Source organism: Sciurus vulgaris (assembly GCF_902686455.1).
Source record: "Sciurus vulgaris genome assembly, contig: HiC_scaffold_542_arrow_ctg1, whole genome shotgun sequence".
In the NCBI taxonomy this organism is placed as follows: Eukaryota; Metazoa; Chordata; class Mammalia; order Rodentia; family Sciuridae; genus Sciurus; species Sciurus vulgaris.
This window is the reverse complement of record NW_027632485.1, coordinates 49,556-56,139: the sequence shown is the minus strand read 5'-3', so window position 1 is coordinate 56,139 and position 6,584 is coordinate 49,556. Positions and strand designations below refer to the sequence as shown.

The window sequence follows — 6,584 nt, the reverse complement described above, 5'->3', positions numbered from 1 at the left end:
TATGGGCAGAATTTCCAGTAAGGTGGGAAAGGAGAGTCCATTCATTGTTTACAAATACTTGCTGAATTCCACAGAAGCTCTGGGCCCAGGAGCTCATGGTAGCCACATAAGTCCTTTCTGCTCTACTCATTCCCAGAGTTTTGCTGTTGTACCCTTGAGCCTTGCAGACAATAAGGCCTTTTATCACCATTTTCCAATAAGACCCTAAATCTCATTGTGTACATTGTCCTTCTAAACAGAGAATGTACTTGTCATGTATAATTTTCATGAAAGATTATGATGCCCAGGCTAAAGCTTTTTTAAAGAACTAGATTTGCTCATTGCTAATTTTACTTAAAATTAGTAGTTTTTGCTTCTTTGCCTAAATTAAAGTGGTTAAAAATCAATGTCTTGCTGTGTGTGACTAAAGCTTGATTTTATGTGATAGGAATAAGAGCCAGGGGAAAGAAAGAAACCCGATTTCTCCTGGGACATAGTCACATCATGATAGACTACCCCAAATCCAGTAGTAAGCCAGAGAAGTGAAATAGCAATTAGAATCTCTTTAGCTGACCATTTTCCAATAAAACCCTAAATCTCATTGTTTACATCATTCTTCTGGCAAACAGATGGTACTTGGGATGTATAATTTTGACAAGAAAACTGACCAACTCAAAAGGTAAACAGAACTGATTTTTTTTTCAGGATCTGTAACATTTTTTTTTTTTTTCACAGCTGATAAAAAAAAAATACTACCATTCTCCTAAGGCTCCCCTTTGATACAGTAGGTAAACAAAATAGGGTTTTTTTTTTTTTTTTTTTTCCCCACAAATATCAGCAGACACTTTCTGGCACCCCACACTGTATTGGCATCAGTGTTAACAGTCCCAGTTCAGATGTGCAATACTTCAGATTGGATACAATGTAACAAGAATCCAACTTTGCATAGACATCCTCAGAATCACAATCAGTCACGAGGGGTAGCCCTTCCAAGCTGGCAGGAAAGGAACCCGATCTTAATTTCCAGCTACTCCTGGAAAACAAGGAAAAAACACGAGTTTCTTCCTCTCCTCCTGCTCCTTCATATGGGTTGCCCGGACTTCCTTCCATGTATTTAAAACTAGAAAACAGTTGTTAACAAAAGAGAGAGAGGGAGCGAGGGAGGGGGAGAAAGAGAGAGAGAAGATCCCCCCTTCCACCGTCTCCCCTCCTCTTCCTCCCCCGCCCCACCCCCATTTATTTCCTGGCTGAAACTTTTGCTTGCCGGGTGTCAAGCTGCCAATACAGCACACTAAAGGCTACTTAAAATGGGGAAATATGCGTCAATCAAAATCAATGAGGAACGTACATGCTGCAAAGAGCCACATTTCCACCAGGGTCTCGGATGGTCAGGACGGGGCGCCCCTCGGACACGGGGCGAAGGCAGGGGATGCTGGCCCGGAAGCCAGACGGGCTCGCGGGACGCCCTGGCCAATGCAAAGTCGTCTCCAATCTCAAAGCAAGAACAGAAATCACATTTAGAGAGTCGGATGCGTTTGGCTTTTGTGCGCAGAGCGAGGCCGGCGCCCGGCTGCGCGGGCGCCTCAGAGGATCACGCAGGCGGAGCAGCAGCCCTCATCGCCCTTGGGCTGAGCGGAGTAGTTCATCTGCCGCACGATCTAGTCGAAGAGCTCATCCACCGAGGATTTGTTTTTGGCCGATGTCTCCATGAAGGGGCAGCTCCACTCCTCGGCCAGGGCCTTGCCCTCGCCGTAAGAGACCTCCGCGTTCGCCCTCCAGGTCCACCTTGTTGCCCACCAGGATCATGGGCACGCGCTCGTACCGCTTCACGCGGATGATCTGGTCCCGCATGGGCTTGATGTCCTGGAAGCTCTGCTGGTTCACCAGGCTGTAGACGAGGATGAAGCCCTGGCCGTTCTTGATGTACAGGTCCCGCATGGACGCGAACTGCTCGGTGCCCGCCGTGTCCAGGATCTCCAGCACCGACGGCGACGAGTCCACCTCGATCTCCTTGCGGTAGAAGTCCTCGATGGTGGGGTTGTACTTCTCGATGAAGGAGCCGGTCACGAACTGCACGGTGAGCGCGGACTTGCCCATGCCGCCCGAGCCCAGCACCACCACTTTGTACTCTCTCATGGCTCCGTCGGCGCTCTCACCACGCCTGCCGCTGCTCCGTCGGGGCTGCGCGCCTCCGAAGGCTGGGCTTGGCGGCTGGACTTCTCCCCTTCCTCAGCTCCGCAGGAAAAACCCAGGAGAGCGCGGCCCGGGGCGCGGGGCGCAGGGTGCAGAGATCGGCCAGCGGGGACGGCTCCCGGCCGGCCTGAGGCAGCGGCGCGTCCCTGGGGCGCGGGTCCGGCCCTGCAGCAGTCCGCTGCAGCGGCGGCAGCCCTGGCGGCGGACGGGAGGACAATGCCGGCAGCCAAGCGAGGCGAAGGCTGGAGTTCCTCACCACCGCAGCCCGGGAGGGCGGGGAGGCGGCAGCGGCTGCTAATTGGGCGTCCGCCGGGCCACGCGAGGCATGACTCCCCGCGGAAAGGGCGCCCACCACCGAGGCCCATCGCGCTCTCTCCTGCAGCCTCCGTGGGGCGAGGGCTTCCTACTCGCCCGGCGCAGCCCGGCCCCCAGAACTGATCTTTTAAATCCTTACCTTTTGTTAACATCTCTTTATGAATTCTTTGGTGTCTTTTCATTTAGATAGTCATTGATAATTACTGACAGCATCTGTACTGCAGTCAACAAGCTAGATGCTGGGAGACACTTTGGGTAATATGATACAGTTCCAGTCTTGAGGCCCCACAGTCTACTGAAGTTTGCCAGATCAGTAGGCAAAATACTAAGTGCTAAATGGTATGGGAACCAAAGAACTGGAACCGTTTTGAAATGAACCACACTGGGGACACCGGATGCAGGGTGGATGAAACAACTCTAGATTTCAGTAGGTGGAGTTTGCACTGTCTAACCCTTCTTCATTCCTGTTCCTAGTATCTGTCCTGCCTATACTCACATATTCAAACAATAATAATGTGGGTTGATGAGCAACAATGTTTTGGCATGAAATAAAAAAAATTACCAATATCCATATGATACAAAGTGATACTACTGCAATATTCTAGCATGTAAGTGAATAATAAATAATGCTCTCCTAATCCAGAGAGTTTGGCAAGATAGAGCAACTAAGTCTTCATTATTTTTTTAATTTATTTTTATCTTTATAGACTGCATTTTAATCATTGTACAGAAACGGTGCACAAATTTTCATTTCTATGATTATACATGATGCATATTCATACCATTCATATAATCATACATGTACATAGTGTAATGAAGTCTGACTCATTCCACCACCTTTCATACCACTGCTCCCTCAACTCTCTCATTTCCCTTTATGTAATCTAATGTTCCTCCATTCTTTTCTCACCTCCCACCACTATTATGTATCATCTTCCACTTTCAGAGAAAACATTCAGCCTTTGGTTTACTGGGATAGGCTTGTTTCACTTAGAATGATTTTCTCCATTTCCATCCATTTATCTGCAAATGTCATAATATTATTCTTTATGGCTGAATAATATTCCATGTTTCCTTTAACCAGTCATCTGTTGAATGGCATATTGGAGATTAGTGCTCTGTAGGCTCTTTTTTCACATTATTGATTGTATCCTTTGCTGAGAACAAGCTTTTTAGTTTGAATCCATCCAATTTATTGATTATTGCTTTGATTTCTTGTGCTTTGGGAGTCATGTTAAGGAAACTCTCAAGCAATTGCTCCCAGGACATAGTCACATTATGATACCCTATCTCCAGTAGTAAGCAAGATAGCAATTAGAATCACTTTAGTTTACCATTCTTCCTGTGAGACCCTAAATCTCATCATGTACACCAGGCTTCTGGCACAGAGATGGTACTTGGCATATATAATTTTGACAAACAAAATGACCAATTCAAAAGGTAAACAGATTGATCTTTTTTAACAAATATTTTTTGATATCTCTTTATAAATTCTTTGGCATCTTATGATTTAGAGAGTCACTGACAATTGCTGGTATCATTTGCACTTCCAGCCAACAAGCTAGATGCTGGAGACACCATGGGGAACAGAATGCAGTTGCAGTCTTGAGGGCCTACAGTCTACTGAAGTTTGCCAGATCATCAGGCAAAATTCTGAGTGCTAAATTTTGTGAAAGCCAAAGAACTTCAACTAGCTTGAAATGAAACACACTGGGGATATGGGATGCAGGGTGGATGAGACAAGACTAGAATCAGGCAGGGGGAGTTTGCACTGTGTCTACACCTGCTTCATTTCTGTACCTAGGATTTGTCCTGCCTAAACTCAGATACCTAAACAATAAAAACATGGGTGGGTGAGGAGCAGTCTTTTGAGATGAAAGAAAAAAATTACCAATATCTACATGATAGAAGTGATTCTACTGCAAGATTCTAGCATATAAGTGAATAATAATACTCTCCTAATACAGAGGGTTCCGCAAGATAAAGCAACTAAGTCTTCATTGTTTTTTTAACCCGATGCCCTGGATGTCTTTTTTCTTTCTTTCTTTCTTTTTTTAATCACAGAATAAGAACTTTATTATAATTTAAAAGTATTCAGGTGACTTTTGTATCCTACCAGGGAAAATCTGTTGGTATTTTTACTTTTGAATTTATTTCAAGTAAATCAGTTCATTGTGTAACTGGTTTATTATGTATTTTCTTAAGTTTTATATTTTCCTAAAAATGTCCAGTTTTCATAGAGAAATTAAAATATACAAAACACTTCACCAGCTAATTGTTGCACTTTTGGGCAGCTGACATAAGTATACCATTTCTGTCTCAATAAAAATGTCTACCTCTAAAAGTGTGTGCAGTACAGTCCCTATGAACACCATTTGTAAACCAATATGTTTATCAAATATGAGGCAGAATCCACCATCTTAAGCCTCTGCAAGACTGAGAGAAAGGACATCCTTTACAAGTTCTATGTTTACAAATTTATTTCCAAACACTCACCTGGAACAGCATGTTTGGCCCTTGCAATTTTTAGCAACTTATAAGGAAAAGAGGTATTGATATTGAGTGGAAAACTCAAGTTCATAGCAACTCAAGTTCATTCCAAATATCTCTTCAACTTTCTCCCCATCCTAAATTAAAGAAAATTTTGTGTGTGGGCAAAATGGGAACCCAGGAAGGGGCTATTTCTTTTTTTAATTGTTTCTTATAGTGGATACTCTTAGTTATAAACACAGAAAGCACATATACACATTTTAAAATTAATTGTTCACATCTTCCATTACTGACCAGCCCTTTATAGCTTAGAATATGCTGTTAAAATATTCTGTCACAGCTTATTAAAAAGCTCTGAGCTGGGTTTTCCAGATTTTACCCTGAATGTGGGATTGGTGAAAATTCAGTACCCTGGAAAAGGTGAGGGATATATGGGGGTAATTCTTGTCAGGTTGGATATAGAGACAACACTTCTGAGTCTCTCAGGAGAGTGCCACACTGGCATTCCCTTTCACACATGCATCAGGACTCTTCACCCACAAGCCCGAAAGAGGACAAGAAACAGGTTTCCCTGGCTGGTAAATCTGCAGTGCTCTAAGTAGAGGCACACTCCCAATCCCAGAGTTCAATGAAGGATTTTCAAAGTCTAAAAAGATAGTCTTTAGTCTGGTAGGGTGGTGCACATGCCTGTAATCTCAGCAACCTTGGAGGCTGAGGCAGAAGGATCACAAGATTGAGGCCAACCTCTGAGATTTAGCAGGGTCCTAAGCAACTTAGAGAGACCCTGTCTCAATACTACCACTACTACTTCTATGAATAATTCTAATAAAGATAACAATAATAATAATGAACAAGTGATGTAGCTCTCAAGTGCCCTGGGTTCAATGCCCAGTAACAAAAATGGGACAGTTTTCAAAAGCACAAAACAGCTACTTTCCCTCAAACAAGATCAGAAATACACTCCTCAGGATCCAAGATGGTGGTCTAGAGGGAGGCTGCGTTCCTTGTCGCTCCCCAATGCCGGATTTAAGCAGAGGATATCTGTTTCTCGGTGAGGCAGTTTTTGCTGCTTATCGATCCCCTGCTCTTTACCCCATTTGTCTGTTGTGATGACCTGCAGTCTGCCAGCATATCGACGCCATTTTTGAGAGCAGATTGCTCACTGTCAGGCATCTATCATCCACCATTTGACTACCTCTCGCCTGTCCATCGCCTGCCTTACCCCTATCCATCACCCAACGCTTGAGGTTCATGTCCCGATCATCCAACAGCTGCCAGCAGATTGACCACAGACTGCCAGTGGAGAACCAGCTGCCTGCTGCTGCCTGGAAGTTCATTGTCACAGTACCTGCAGGTTTGATTACACGTGGCTGCCGCCATTTTGAGACAACAGCCAGGCCCTGTAGGACCCCTGGCCGGACTGACCGAGTCACATCTCCAGGATCCCTCAGCCCGACCAATCACTCCCTGCCTCTGTGGCCCTCACATCAACTGACTGCTCCCTGCCGCCAGGACCCCCAGACCAACTGACTGCACCCTACCACCGGGACCCCAGACCGACTGATTACACCCGGCCTCCAGGATCCCACAACCACACCAAACACACT

General features: G+C 45.2%; 1 pseudogene across 1 annotated transcript; it reads right to left on the bottom strand.

Moving 5' to 3' along the window:
- Nucleotides 1–1,189: 1,189 nt before the first annotated feature.
- Nucleotides 1,190–2,315, bottom strand: LOC306652726 (ras-related protein Rap-2a-like; annotated as a pseudogene). Its single transcript has one exon. The product of its transcript is annotated as a ras-related protein Rap-2a-like (transcript).
- Nucleotides 2,316–6,584: the final 4,269 nt, after the last annotated feature.